We start from the raw sequence: 15,461 nt of genomic DNA, 5'->3' as shown, positions 1-15,461 counted from the left end.
TGGGTGGGCGGGCGTGCACTGCCTAAGGGAGGCATGGATAGGCTCAGTGCTTATCTTGGCTACCCAGTGCCACACGAGGTGTAACGCCACACCCACACTACCCTCAGTGTGTTTGAACAGGCACACACAAACACACACACACACACACACCATCAAACCAATGTGCCATAGTTTCATTTTTATTATCCAGTTTTTACAGAGAAAATGATAATAATGTACTTTTATATGCATAGTCAATGGAAATTTGTTTGTAATGTAAAAATATTTGCGTTTTTTAAAATAACTATGGGTAGTTAACATTTAGCTTTTGCATATTTTACAAATTGAATTCATGCACAAGATGCTGTGGAGAAATAATATGAACATTATTATTACCTTATGTTTACTTTTACTGTGCATTTATATATATTTTTTACATGTATACAGGTAAATGGCTGCTGTTCATTTACTTTGATGAAAAACGTGCATTAGTTTTAGGTCTATGTTCATTATAAAGTTTTTTAAATAGAAACAGGCAAAAAATAAAACATTGCTTAGTAGGCATTTACTGCTAAAGTGGTTTGGTTGCAGTCGGCATGGTTCCCGTCTGCACATCACCTCTGTCACGTTGCATATATTGTTTTTATATTGTAATAGGTCATCGAGGAATATATTATTATGATCGAGTCAGGGGTCAATTAAATCATCGGTTGTATTTTTCATGGACAATAGTGAATAATATGGTGTATTATATTGCTGCCCATTGTTTCTAATGGCTATTAGTATTATTCTAAAGGCTTTTAGTATTTTTGCACATTTATGGTAATCGACATCTGGATGAGGAAAACCATCCTGTTTGAAAGCAGTTTTAATATGTGAAAATAATTTATGAAAATGTCACTGTTTGTTTTTTGGGAACCTAAAAATATCTGCAGCTGTGGTTGCAGGTGCTCATTTGTTTTAGTGTGGCTTTTTTTTTCTTCACTGTCAAGGGCAAAGAAATATTTAGCTTCATATGGTTTATGACAGATTTGTTATTATAGTTGTTTGGAAATTCAAATCAAGTCCAAGATATATTTGTGTGTTTTTTGCGTATAAGAAAATTGTGTACTTGGTGGCTTCGATGTGGTGTCCCCTTTAACACGCCTGATGTGAGCCCAATGAGCGTGTCCTGGTCAACTGGACCTAACTTTTACTCTCGCTAGTTCTTTATTCGGAAAAATTCAGACCTACCGTTATTCTTTAGGGTCAAAGGCGTTATGCGGTATTTCATTTTTGAACAAAAAAACCTTTTGGTTTGCCGCTACTGTAGCCTGAGGGATGTGCCAATAATGTGGGGACCTAGTGGGTCCCCACTGTACTGTATGTTGTAACTTTTTATTTAAACACAATATTCCGCTAAGCTCTCTCTTGCACAAATCCTCAGCAGACATTATGCCCCAAAGCTAATGCATAATACACACAGATGAATGCCCATGCAGTAACATAAAAAGTTAATCCCACATTTTAAGCACCCTGCAACTAAGCAAAGCATACCCTACGAGATCACACGGACTATATTCGATTAATTGCGGCTCCCAATTATTGCTATGTATGGAGTATACTTTACAATACATTTCAGTAGAAATTGCAATTATGAATATCGGGTGTAGAATTGTACAAAATTGATTTATCTTGCTTTCATCCCGTAGGCATAATTTTCACTGACCATCTTTGGCTTCCTTTCATCAAAAATGAACAAGGGAGGGGAAAATGTCAATAATAATTAGCAAAAATAATCATTGTAATTAAGATACTTATTAAATTATTGTGGAGGTGACAGTGGGACATAAAAGGCGTAGAAACGACGGGGGGTGGGTACCCAAGAGACTGTATTAATTTCTCTTCTTTCATTTTGGCTGGAGAACTTTCCCTTTTTATTGTCTGTCTTCGATGGCGGGGCCGGCAGGGGTTGTCAAGAGGGCTTTATTAACTAGTAGCCCAGGGTGGTGTTATATTTGGAGAGGGCGGCAACATCGTAAAAGCCAAGGGGGCTACAGAGGGTTATGTATTAATATTAATATATGTTTCCAATGAGAAACAGGAAGTTAAGGGGCGGGTCGGGCGGTCAGCAAAGGCGGTCATGGATTCAGAAAATCGCCTTGGCTATTATTATTTTTTTTTTGCCACAGTTGTTCAGTGACCACCACCACCACCACCGGAAAACGGGCGGTGTGTTCCAGTCACACACACATCTGCGATTAGTCCTCTTGCCTCAGTATGAAAAGAGTTGTTAATCACGTCAGTGTGTGTTAGACTCTTGGCAGTCGTGGTGTAGCCCACCTACACAAGCGTGCCTGTGTAGACGCTTCGCCTCCGGAGACTCCTGGTTATGTGCATGTTGGGTATTCCTGGGATTTTTTTTTTTTTATTTGGTGTCTCTTAATTAAAGCCCTCCTTCGTCAGAGACCAGCTGGGCCCAGTCTGACGGACTACATGATTTAATTGCAGTACATACAGCCAGTTTTTGGCTTTCAACTTGTTTCTTAGTTGTTTACTTTGGTGTTGATGCTTGAGATTGATGCCACAAGATGTACATTACCATAAACGGTGATTTACTATGTACTGCAAGAGCAGTGAAAACTGTCACATACGCATCAGTTTGTTGCTGGTGTCAAACCTGCCACATCGTAGTCCCCAATGCCCGTGCTCTAATTTCCTCTTTGGAATATAGGTATCTAGTCTAACATGACAATAAATAAATAAATGCAAATGCAAATAAAAAAAATGTAACTTTACATCCTTGTCACAATGTCAAAGTGATTTTCAGGGTAAACCAAGTGTAAGGTTAATTAGTTTCTTTCGCCTTTTTCCTGACTTAGGATCTTTTTGATCCACATACGGATTTCAGCTTGAGCCCTTTCAAAATTCCGGATACCCTTCCTGACGAATACCGATGATGCTTACACGTGGAGATTCGAAACTGAGGCGTCCGCTCCAAAAGTCCAGAATGCGAACACACGTGTGCAATGAAAAGAAAAACGACGCATTGTTCATAGTGAACATACATTGCAGAGATTCCAACCATCCTAAAGTTGCTAAGACGCTCTCCCGAAATTCCGTAGAACTGCTTCCCGAAACTTCCAGACTCAGCTAACTTTTAAGTCTTTGTATGTAATGATGAATAATAGCTTTTAAAATGTGTCCGTTGGAGCATGTCCATCTCCTTTTAGTGTCTTATGTTTTCTAACGGTACTATTTTGTAGCAACATGGAGGTCCGACGTAACAAAATGAATGAATAAATGACCACTCTTGTGGTTGACTATGGATTATTATTAGTAAAAAATATTGAAAGACAAGTTATATGTAGTATTCTGGACATGATGTTATATTACGTTACCTTCACACTACATGGAGTCATCCATGGCATGTCCAACATGGCATTGTGAAAAAAAGTTCTTCTCCCATTCTGTGTGGAACTTCTTCTTACATTGTCCTCCTTCCTCAACTAATTGGAGGCTTGCTAGTTAGCTCAGTAGCAGGCTATGTTTAAAGCAGCGACCATATATATATATAGTATAGTAGTGTAAAAGTGACTATAGGGGTGCTATTTTATGTCAACAGGGCTCTAATAAATACAACTAATTGGAGGCTTACTGGTTAGCTCAGTAGCAGGCTATGTTTAAAGCAGCGGCCATATATATATATATATAGTATAGTAGTGTAAAAGTGACTATAGGGGTGCTATTTTATGTCAACAGGGCTCTAATAAATACAACTAATTGGAGGCTTACTAGTTAGCTCAGTAGCATGCTTTGTTTAAAGCAGCGGCCATATATATGTATATATATATGGTATAGTAGTGTAAAAGTAACTATAGGGGTGCTATTTTATGTCAACAGAGCTCTAATACATGGTAAAAATTGTATTTAGAAAAGTCATAAACAGGTTTTCTATGCTCTTCTACAGATTCACTGATCACGGTCAGGTCAGGAACCAATTACGGTAACCGCGATAAACGAGGGACAGCTGTATTTTGCCTGAAAAGCCTTTCAAAGCTATTTTCACATTAACTATGGAATTCGGTTATGTACTGATTACATTCCTATAGTGCAAAATCCACACCAGCGTTGTTTTGACTTGGTCAAGTGCTTTAAAAGCATTACGTGCGCATGTCTGCCAATTTCAAGTCTTTTTCCTTTTCCATATACACACCTATGCCACCCCTTTTATCCAAAGGATTATGGTTAAATGAAATGCTGTGATTCTGGCGGGTAGAGGCCGATAAAGCCAAAGTCAGCGTTGGGGAAAAGAAAATTAATTATACAGGATAAAATCAGAGCCAAGGAGATAGTTACGACTTGCTCGTCGGGGAGTTTAGTCATTGATATTTCTGCACGGGCTGTCAGGAAAAACACACACAGTTGAGCGCCGCCTTAATGTGAGACAGTGATACGCAATTGCAGGTATAGTGCATGGTTTTGCACACTTTTAAAGGTTTTGATGTGGCATTTTCAAATGGAAGCACGGTTTGACAGTGCTTGAAGTTACACTTCTTGGACCAGCTGCAATATTGTCAATGTCCAACAGCATTTCAGTGGAAAATACAAATTCCCAGTTGTTTTTGTCGGCCATTTAAATTGATTGTGTTAAATTATGAAGTAACTGCAAGATCCGAGGTGATTTGTTCAGCTTCTAATTTAACCAAGTAAGATGAAAATGTGTTATTTGAGATACAAACGTCATGTCTGTCATTATAGTGTCTCATTACTCTTTGTCTTCACTTTTCCAATAGTGGCAGTCTGCCTCTGCTGGTGGCAACATCCAAGAAAAATATTTTTAAATGCAGATTATTTTTACTTTTCTGTCAAAGCGACAAATTTTCGAATGTGAACAAATAACAGTATTTTAACCTCGAAGATTTCCTGGATGGCCAACATTTATGCCTGTTTGTGTGCAGGTGACTGGATCTTTGTCCTCTTAGAGCAGACTGATCAATAGTAATTGGGTCGGAGTGCCTCAGATTTGTTTCTCTTCTTTTGTCTTGTCGTCTTGACACTGGAGCAGGACAGAAAAAGCAGAGGGGGAGAAAAAGAAAGACAAGAAGCCAAGGTGACAGGGGTGGTGAAACTGATGAAAATGGAGAAATGTTTGCAAGATGATGTTGATGGGCTTGGCTGTGTTTGGCTTGTACTTGTGTCAATTAACGAGCGACTACAGTATTGGGGGAATGGTAACCTTTAGATCTTGAATTTACAGTGTTTTTCTGTTTTGCTTACCCATTGAATACCTACCTATTTTAAAGCATTTTAGACAGAAGGTAAAGCATCTGTTTACAGACCACATTTCATTTGCCTTCTTTAATGACTTCTCTAAAAGCATGCTGGGTCGAGTGAGCCGACGAGCACCGGCGGTATTAGCATGCAGGCATTAGGCATAAACTCTAAGGTACAGTATATTCAAACGAAGGCCCTGTTGTTCTTATAAACACGCCAATTCAATTTAGCTTGCCCCCACGGGGGATGGGATTTCAGCTGCTACCAAGAGGAGAGGAGGAGTAGGATGCAAGGTAGGGGTAAGACGAAGAGGGAAGAAGGGATCACAGAAGCAAGAAGAGGAGGGAAAAAGTAGTGGAGATGTTGATGGTTGGCATAGGGAGAGTGTCTACATGCTGGAATTAGCATTATTACACTATTATTATTATGTTTTGATGCACTTGGGTTTGTTTGTATGCAATGTCCTGTCTTTAGGTTTTTAAGTTGTAATACCTGAAATCAAAACAAAATCCAGTCTGGATCAGATTTAACGTGGAAAATAAACCGTCTAACACAGGGGTCTCAAACACGCGGCCCGCGGGCCAAATGTGGCCCCCGCCTTGATATGAAAGTTTAATGTTAGTGCGGCCCGCGCAAGTTTCATATGGATGCTGTATGGTATCATGTATCCAGAAAAAATTATTACGTTTGATTAATGTTCATGTTAAAGGTTAAATAACTGTTAATAGTTATCCTCCCTATCCGTGTGGAAGTGGTAAGTTTTTGGCTATTTAAGTTTAAAGGAAATAACTTGAAGGCTACCGTTTAGGTCGCTAGCGCTCTAGTTTGCGAGTTGCGAGGTGTCTCAAGACCCTGCAGTTGCGCAATATGTTGTAAATAAAAAAAGTATAAATGTGACTATAGTTGTGTTTTGTCATGTCTACAGGGCTCTAATAATGTTTTGTTAATTTTAATCTGAAAAAAAAAAATAATTTGTCTACCCACCAACTATATGTGGTGTCTTAAGTTTTTATTATTTGCCGTAAATTTTTTAATTATTTATGATAACTGCAATTGGCCCGTGGTGCCGTATAAGCGGGAAATGTTAGGACAATTCCAAGGATAATTTTCCATGTGAGAGCAATCGGCAAACCACCTCTAGTCTGATGAATTCAATTATTTTTTGTGTTATTTACTTTAGATTGCTGATTGTCACGCACATATGAGTGTTGTCCAGCGTTGGCAACGTGAGCCGACGTCCAATATTGATCGGTAACCGATTGATCGGAGTATATTTACTTTTCACAATCGTGTGCCACTTAAGAAAGTTATATTCTTACTGAAAAATTCCCACAGTCTAACCCTGTTGTTGGCTAAAATGAGCGCCACCAGTACGCACACACAATAATCTTCCACCCTGTCAGGCAGAGGGACTACCCGTGTCTCTCACGCTTGGACTGACTGTTATGCAGAGGGGAACCCTACAGTTATATTATTCAATCCAAATTCAAATAGGCTCATCAGGGAAGCTCCTGCTTTTTATTACCTGTCAGAAAATGTAGCGGATGGATGGAAGGGGGCGCGCGGAGGGCAGCAAATTAAACGACAGTAAAATAAGACCCCCCAATCTCACGCCATTCTCCCCATCCTTCTCCTGCCATTTGAAGATTTGACAGCATGTTGTTGTTTGCCTCTGACTGTAAGTCCCCTTGCACTCGCTTCCAGCTGTCAATCAACTTTCATGGTTTTTTTTCCCTTTCAATTTAGCCAACTGAGTGTGAGAGAAAGGAATATGAACATTCACTTTGGAATTGATGCTGGACTTTAGACAATTTCTAGGTGCTTTTAGTAAACCCAACTGGGAGTCTGTAGATGTGTTTGTCCACACCTAAGAGCCACTGTTGTGCACTTTATCTACTTTTTAAGCCACATTTTACACAAACCATCTATGATGTCAAAAAAATACATTAAGAACCAGTGAGATCAGGAAGACCTGGGTTTGATTCCCTGCTTGGACATCTCTGTGTGGAGTTTGCATGTTTGCACGGTACTTCGGTTTCCTCCCACATTCCAAAAACATGCTAGGTTAATTGGCGACTCCAAATTGTCCATAGGTATGAATGTGAGTGTGAATGGTTGTTTGTGTATATGTGCCCTGTGATTGGCCCGTCTCTCGCCCAGGCTCCAGCGTACCCACGGCATAGAAAATGGTAGAACACAGTTGGACTCAAACAGTGTATGAACAACACGGCATATTGTACGCTAACAATGTATGCAAGCAAGCCTTTCTTGCTGCTAGCTGAAAAACATGCTAACCGAGGTTCCCCTGTGTTTGTGTCTAGTCATCATCAATACTTCCAAGTGGTCCAGTTTCTATAAGGAGGGCATTTTGCTCTGCTTCAGTACATGTTGGTAGTCACGTTTGCTTCAATGAAGTATAACTCTCCAGTGCTGGCAGCACTCATGCACTCTCACTCCCACTACTGTGCTTGACTGTTGGCAAGACACACTTGTTATTTTTCACCTGGTTGTCATCAAAAACACTTGACACCAAATAAGTTCATCTTGGCGTTCCACCAGCAATTTGATGTATAGTTTACAGTGTATATGGTGTATGGTCTGACAGATGACCCCTGACCTCTTGAACCTTTGAAGCAAAGTGACTAGTATGAGTGAGTGAGGGCGATAACCCCGATTTTAACACACATTTACACTGGATACCAGGGTGAAAGAATAGCTAATTGGTACCAATTAGTACAATTTACAGACGGGTGTACTCACTTTTGTTGCCAGTCGTTTTGACATTCATGGTTGTGTGTTATTTTCAAGATATAGCAACTTTGCTCTGTGTGTCTTTTTGGATCACTGCAAGAAAAAGGTCCTCTATGTAGGTGTTTCCACAAAGGAGATACGATAGAACTTTGGTAAGATGAAGATTCAGGGAGAAACTGAGGCAACCAGCCCTTAATTGTAAAAAAACACCTTAGCCATTGGTAGCTGGCAACCCAGTGATGACATATTTACTGATAACACTGTTTATAATGACACAATCATACATAGATCCTTTATATAATGTTTAAAATTGGCATAAATTCTACCATAAATCCACCTCTGCTTTGCACCATTGCTTCTTGTGCATACATTTTATGTAGGCTACTGTATTTGAATGAAGCAATAAAGAACTGTATTAGGAGCCCATGTTCTAATCCTCCATTGTTCTGCTGTCCCTCTCGATTCCCCACAGGGGGGCCGCTCTAATTAAAGACTAATAATTGTATTGTTTTAGAAAGTCTTAGGAGACACCTCCTTCATTCCTTCTCTTTCCATCGGAGGTTATCTCTCTGGACTTCGCGGTACCTGTTTGTGTCTGTGTGCATGTATGCGTGCACGTGCTCAGTCCATGTAAATTAAAATTTTAAAGTACCATTATTTAATTATCCCAGAGGCTGTGGATTTGAAGGAGTGCTTTGTATGTGCATTTGTGTGTGATTGTGTGTGCGCAGTGTTTACTAATGCAAATGTACGTGCTGGCCAGAATTTTTTTTTCAGTTTTTCAATTTGCCCCATGTGTGTTTACGTGTGCGCAATATGTGTCTGCGTTTGACTGTTATTGGTTCCTCCTTTTGAACTCCCCTTGCAGTTTTGCCTGGACCCTCCGCACATGCACGCACGCACACACACACACAATTGCAGGCTGTACCACCGCCAGATAAAAAGGCATTATGATAAATTCCACTTAATGACATTTTTTTTTAATTTGGGGAACAGGGCCCAATGAATGGAGCTTAATTACCGGGGCAAAAGATCCCTCGGAAAAATAACCCCCTTGACATGCCCCAACCTGCCAGATAATGGAAGGCTATGCAAAATGCCTCTGATTAACCAAATGCTGTTTATCCCCCCCACCCCACCACTGTTCTCGCTCTGTATAATAACAAAAATAAGAATCATGAAAATTCTCCCTGCCTCCCAGCCCCTCCTACATTACCCCACTCTCGCTTCTTTCTGCCGTCCGTGTGGCTCACTCACTCCCGCAGGAGGAAATTCATCAAAATGAAATTGAGGTTGCAACTCACTGGTTTTATTAAAATCTATTTACCCCTTACAGACATTGTGTGATGCCATATTTGTGTGCTTTGCTGCGGTAGACAAAAAGGAAGGCTTGGACTATTATATTTTTCCCAATAAATTCATATGTGTATAATTTCTTACTTTAAATTAGTCTTTTGCGCTCAATGTGATGAAATGTTAAGTTTAAAGAAATGTTTTGTTCGACTATTTTAATCATGCTGGTAATCATATAAAATAGCATATTGTAAAGTAGTTTGAGCCTCTTAATTTATATCAACAAAAGTCATCATCAGTTGTTTGTTAGAAATAGGGTGATGTCTCCCAGTTTTTAATACTTAAGGCATTTTAACTATTAATATTATCGGTCAGGCTTTTCGACACATTACTTCCAAGATTAAACAATTCAGTCTGATATCTTTGACTGCATGCTTGATGGTTGAAAACCTGTCATGAATCGGTGTAGTTTATCGGCAAATATAGCGATTCAATGTTGCGTTTGAATGGAAAACCTGCGTCACGGACAGGTAACGGATATTAAAACGCCACAATGACTACCTGCTTTCGGACATGCATTGGCTGCTTTTGGATCACTTGAACATGCTCGCATTACACACACACTCACACACACACACACACACAAACACACACTTTTCTTGGCCTTCTCTGGTCCCCGTTGATGAGCACCCTGATTGGGCCATGCGGTTGCCATGCGGTTGCCAGACCGCGCCCCTGCTGCGTGGTAATTGGTGTCTATGGTGTTGCCACGTGGCGACGGCGCTTTGACTGACAGCTTTGGCCACCTGCCCTGCCCTGGCTGCCAACATGGTGTGGATGAGGGGGAGCAGGGGGGGTGGCATGGACCTGGCAGGGGGTGAACAGTCAGCATGTCATGGGCGAGGAGGGCGGGGTGAGGTGGATAATCAGATATGGGCTACGAATAAATGTGATGGCCGACTACGGAAGAGACTCAAGGAGGGTGATGGCATCTGGTGATGTAACCTTTAACTCCAACATGATCAATTCCCGGAAATTAGTCAACTTATATAGTCTGTTCAATTGAAAATCTTTATTAACTGTACATTTTAACACGCATAACCACTGTTCCATCTTAAGTCATGTCCACACGGGAAGGTTCTTGGGATTTTTATGGGGGGCGGCTTGAAAAAAAAGTTGCCTCCACAGTGTGCCGGACTAGTATATAGTAAGCTAAAACTAAGTGTAATACAATGTAGTACACATTATACCACATGACATACCAAACCATAGAAGAAAGAACACGTGTGTATAAGTCTGTCGTCTTCCGTTTTCCCAAGCTTGTGAAGACTTGAAAACATGTGCGTCTTATATGCGTGTGTTAGCCTCGGCAAACATTTCGTTTTATTTAACCTTGCACAGGCCACTGCGGCGAAGCTAGGGGTACGGTCACAAAGGAAACAAATTTCACACACTCACAGACGGCCTGCACACTCCTCCCTCCCCTCGCCATTGTCATGTATAGTGTTGCTAATCCAACCTTCAGTATCAAACATAACCTCCATTGGGAAGGGGGACCTCCTTTTCCACTTCGGTGTGTGTGTGTGTGTGTGTGTGTGTGTGTAGGCTTTGGCTGCTGTGTTAATGGCCCTGGTCAACAGTGTGCTACAATGAAGTGGCTTTGCTTGGTGTGCCTGTTTAAGTTTGTCAGTTTTTCTGGGTGGAGCACATGGGGGGGTGGGGAAATAGGGTCACTTAAGGGTTGTGATGTTTTTAGGACATAATTATTTAATTAGTAGATAGTTATTAAGGGGGACATCCATATTGAAGAATGGCTGTGTCTTGGTGTTATTTCTCTCTGGTCGTCTGTGTTGGGGCCACTTCCCGTGAGGATGGTTCCTGGATTGTGTGTGTTTTAGTGTGTGCACCCCAGGAGAGCCCGGAGTTCATGGTTCATTAGCCACACACACACACACACACACACACACACACACACTTCCGTTCTGTTGTCAGTGGTAGATTCAACACACATACACACTTACACGCAGCCTCCTCCCTGCCCTATCCTCCCATCTTCGGGCAATCAGAGTACCTAAGAGAGAGACAGGTAGCATCTGTCGCCCTCTCGCCCCTGATCTAACCCTCCCTCTGTTCCTGTATGCCCCCCCCCTCCTCTTCCACACCATTGTTTTGAACGTCCCTTGACAGCACACTGATGGGATCATGGGAGAGTTGTCACATACAAGCCAAATGGGAATGGAGCTCCAGGTTTTTAGACTGTCCACTCCAACTTTGGACTCTAAGGTTGGCTGTGACTATGGGTTTAGTTTGTGGCTCAGTGAGGTTCCCCACAGAGAACATAACATCGTTGGACCTCCTCTACTCCCCCCAAAAAAACGATTCCCTGGAGCGTATTTTGTGGTCACCCCAGACTTTATTCTCTCACTGTAGAAACTGTAACTCGCTTCATTTTGCCTTGAATTATAACTGAAGGTAACTTAGTCCAGGGGTCTCAAACTCAATTTACTTGGGGGCCACTGGAGCTAGGGTCTGGGTGAGACTGGGCCCCATCAGCTTTTCCAAAAAAAACAACAAAAAACGCATTTATTAAAAACAGAAAAATGAATAAACTTTGCCTTAAAAAGCTCTGATAAAACATTCCACTGTTTTATTTTTCTACACAAAATAAGATGAAAAATAAACAAATCAAGAATAAAGAAAATCAATCAATCAGTAATAAATAAATAAATATAATAATAATAATAATAATAAAATGGTAAATAATAAAAACTTAAGAAACCACATATAGTTGGTGGGTAGACAAATTATTTTTTTCAGATTAAAATGAACAAAGCATTATTAGAGCCCTGTAGACATGACAAAACCCGACTATAGTCACATTTATATTCTTTTTAATTAAAACATATTGCGCAACTGCAGGGTCTTGAGACACATGCTAACTCGCAAACTAGAGAGCTAGCGACCTAAACGGTAGCCTTCAAGTTATTCCCTTTAAACTTAAATATCCAAAAACTTACCACTTCCACACGGATAGGGAGGATAACTATTAACAGTTATTTAACCTTTAACATGAACATTAATCAAATGTAATAATTTTTTCTGGGTACATGATACCATACAGCATCCATTTCAAACTTCCGCGGGCCGCACTAACATTAAACTTTCGGGGGCCTCGAACTAGTGTCCTGTGGTCCACATTTGGCCCGCGGGCCGTGTGTTTGAGACCCCTGACTTAGTCGGTTTGAAATATATATTTTTCTTTGTTTTTCTCAAGCTGCTGCACCTTCCGTGAAGTCTTCTTTGAAAACGTAATTGAAAAGAGGTTTGCATAGTTAACACAGCAGAAGCACCTCTGGAGCTTTCTTAGCTGCAGCCATCTGCTTCTTCAGCGCCTTCACATGTGTTTGGGTTTAGAGGATGGGGCAAGCAGCTCAGATCGTTCTGGTTTTGAACATGGTCTCAAGGTTTATTAGCATATGCCCTGCTCCCCCCCCCCGGCCCCACCAATGCAAAGACCACCCCCCCCCCCCTCCTCCACACACCTTTTTCCTCCAGCATCCTCTCTTCCACTCCCCTCCCACATGCATGTGTTTGATTCCTCGGCCGTGACAAAGAGCTTCACCCTTTATCCGTTTGTGTGTGTGTTGCTGAGATGGGGGGCCCTTAGATTAAGGGAAAGCTTCCTGCTCTTTATTTGCGGAGTCCCCCCGGGAGATGCTTTAGGAAGGACTTTCGTTGAGTCACCAACGCCTACTCTCTCACACACACACACGCGCACACACACACACACACACACACACCTTTAACCTCCGTTCAAAACCTCCGTTCATTGACTCAATGGCGGTTGTTTAAGGCCAACTACACACACACACACACACACACCACACGGAGGCCCCCCAGCCTGTTCACAGTAGGTGAGCACAGCAGAGCTTCACAGTCCATTTCTCTGTGCTAAACTGAGCAAAACTAAGTAGACGCGAATAACGTTCAGTGAGACGACGTAAGACGCAGCCACACATGTAGGTGGAAGACACTGACTCAATAAGCGTAAAAACAGAATGACAACACACCCATTGGTGATTGTGAAGGTGATATAATCAAGGGTACCTTAGGGCAGAGCTTTTAAAACAGTGGAAATAACCGATGTATTTTCCAAAACCACATGCAGTTTTATTAGTTTCCCTTTTAGGTGGCCCTTATGAGCCAGATTTTGTGTTTTATATCTTATAGTACCTCTCTAACAAGATCTCAGTGTATAGACTGGTCATATATCTCATCTTGTTTCATATTATCTACATACTGTATTGTATATAACTCTGGGAAAAACTGTTGATTTTGTTAATACTTGGGTTGTTTATATTGTTTGTTTTTCTATATTGTGTATTTTGTACTGCTTGACTGATTCTGTACTCTTGCTGCTGTGCAATACAAATTTCCACACTGAGGGACGAATAAAGGCATATCTTAATCTTAATCTTATTTTTAGGCATACAGGGCATTGAAAAGGTTTTTTTTCATTGCAATCTTAAACATGGGTCATTGTTAGTATGCTATTTAATCAAGGCTTTGATGAAACTGTGATTTACTTAGAAAACATGTCTGGTGGTATGCATTATGGTCGTCAGCATTACTTGAGTCAGTGAGTTGGACATTTGCGTGTGATTGAAGGTTGTGACGGCAACAAGCAAACAGCAGCCATTTTAATTTGTTTGACGAGGATGAGGGGCTGATAACCCCCCACACTTCTCTGCAGTCGCACATCGGTACCCGAGTAGAAATCACGGAGAGGGAGCGAAAGCTAAAAAGAAGTAGGGAGGGGGGCTGAGCAGAATAGCGATAAGGGCTTGTGTACAGCGAGTCAGAAAAAGAAAAAAAAGAAGGGTAGAAGAGTGTAATATTTGATTTTGGCTCAAGGGCTGCATGTTTGTCCAAAGGCTAAAGACTGTCAAGCAACTAATCTCGTAGGTCGATGCGCGCCTGTGTCTTTGTGTGGAAGCATGTGAGCCCGTGGCGGGTCATTGCCACCAGTATGTAATTAATGCAGAGAACATGTGTTTGTGTGTGTTTTTTTCGTTACAATTTCTGATGTCAGTTACTGTTTTGTGGCTCTTAGGAGAATACGGTGGTCTCCCTGGGGGCGCTGTTAGTGTCTCTCGTACAGATGTGCCGCACTGCCGGTGTCAGTTTATGTGTGTGTGCGCGCTTATCCTTCTCTTACGGGAAAACTAAGCTTACGCCTCAGGCTTTTAAGGTCTTTTTGTTTCTCTTTATCAGTTTTGAGTCCAGTATTTATGTTACTTAGCATGGTTCTAGACTTATTGTTGAGCTACAAATGGAGCTAATGACACAAACAGCACCAAATACAGTATCACTGTAAAAAAAAAAATACATACAGTAACTCCTGTCCAGACTATAGTCCCTTACCTCTGACCTTAGCCCTTAGCCCTAGGTTTCACATTCACAAGAATCAAGTGGCATCCCAATTCTTCCTAAATCAAGGGGTAAGGGCTAAGGGGTGTACAGACAACGGTCGGGGACCGCGCTTGAAACATACGGGTAGGAGGAGTTTCCTCTGTTACAACACTCCCACTGACAAGATGGCAGAGTGAAAAGACTGAAAAGAAGCATATAAAAGTTAGTAATCAAGCATAATTATTATTTGTACAATCCACTGCGGTATCAAGAGATTTTGTCTTGTAAGCGTGATGCAAGATGGTGGCGTAAACAAACTGGCCGCTAAACAAGCTAAACAATTTTTGGCCAAAAAAAACGCGCTAACCAGAGCGGCTGTTAACCAAGGCACCACTGTATTATTATATTTACAATAAGCTAAATAGTTCACATGTGCATCAATTATGCACATGTGTCATTCCTGCAGGAGCCAACTCAAGTCAGCGCACCAGAAGTGCACATTGCCACCACCCTATGCTACACCAAACAGCACCCCAGAACCATTGAAAAGCTGCAAAGTAAAATGTAACAAAATGCCATTCTGGACTTTCTCACAAATGAATCTGAGAGAGAGCAACGACAGGAGGAGACTAAGGCCAAAACAGGAAGCATTTACACCTTGAAATAATACTTGACAAGGTTTATGCAGTTTTGATGTTTAGAAATTGTACGTTCTATTTCATATGTATATTTCATACATTTTCTATTTAGAAATGTTGTTACGTTGCTTG

At 41.2% G+C, this 15,461-nt stretch overlaps 1 protein-coding gene across 2 annotated transcripts in view; it reads left to right on the top strand.

Moving 5' to 3' along the window:
• zcchc7 (zinc finger, CCHC domain containing 7) overlaps nucleotides 1-15,461 on the top strand; it is a 42,604-nt gene that overhangs the window by 8,131 nt on the left and 19,012 nt on the right. The gene's annotated exons all lie outside the window — the stretch shown is intronic.

Source organism: Doryrhamphus excisus, linkage group LG9 (genome assembly GCF_037039965.1).
Source record: "Doryrhamphus excisus strain RoL-2023G ecotype Guam linkage group LG9, RoL_Dexc_Guam_v1.1, whole genome shotgun sequence".
In the NCBI taxonomy this organism is placed as follows: domain Eukaryota; kingdom Metazoa; phylum Chordata; class Actinopteri; order Syngnathiformes; family Syngnathidae; genus Doryrhamphus; species Doryrhamphus excisus.
The sequence above is the reverse complement of the archived record's forward strand: the minus strand, read 5'-3'. Positions and strand labels throughout refer to the sequence as shown.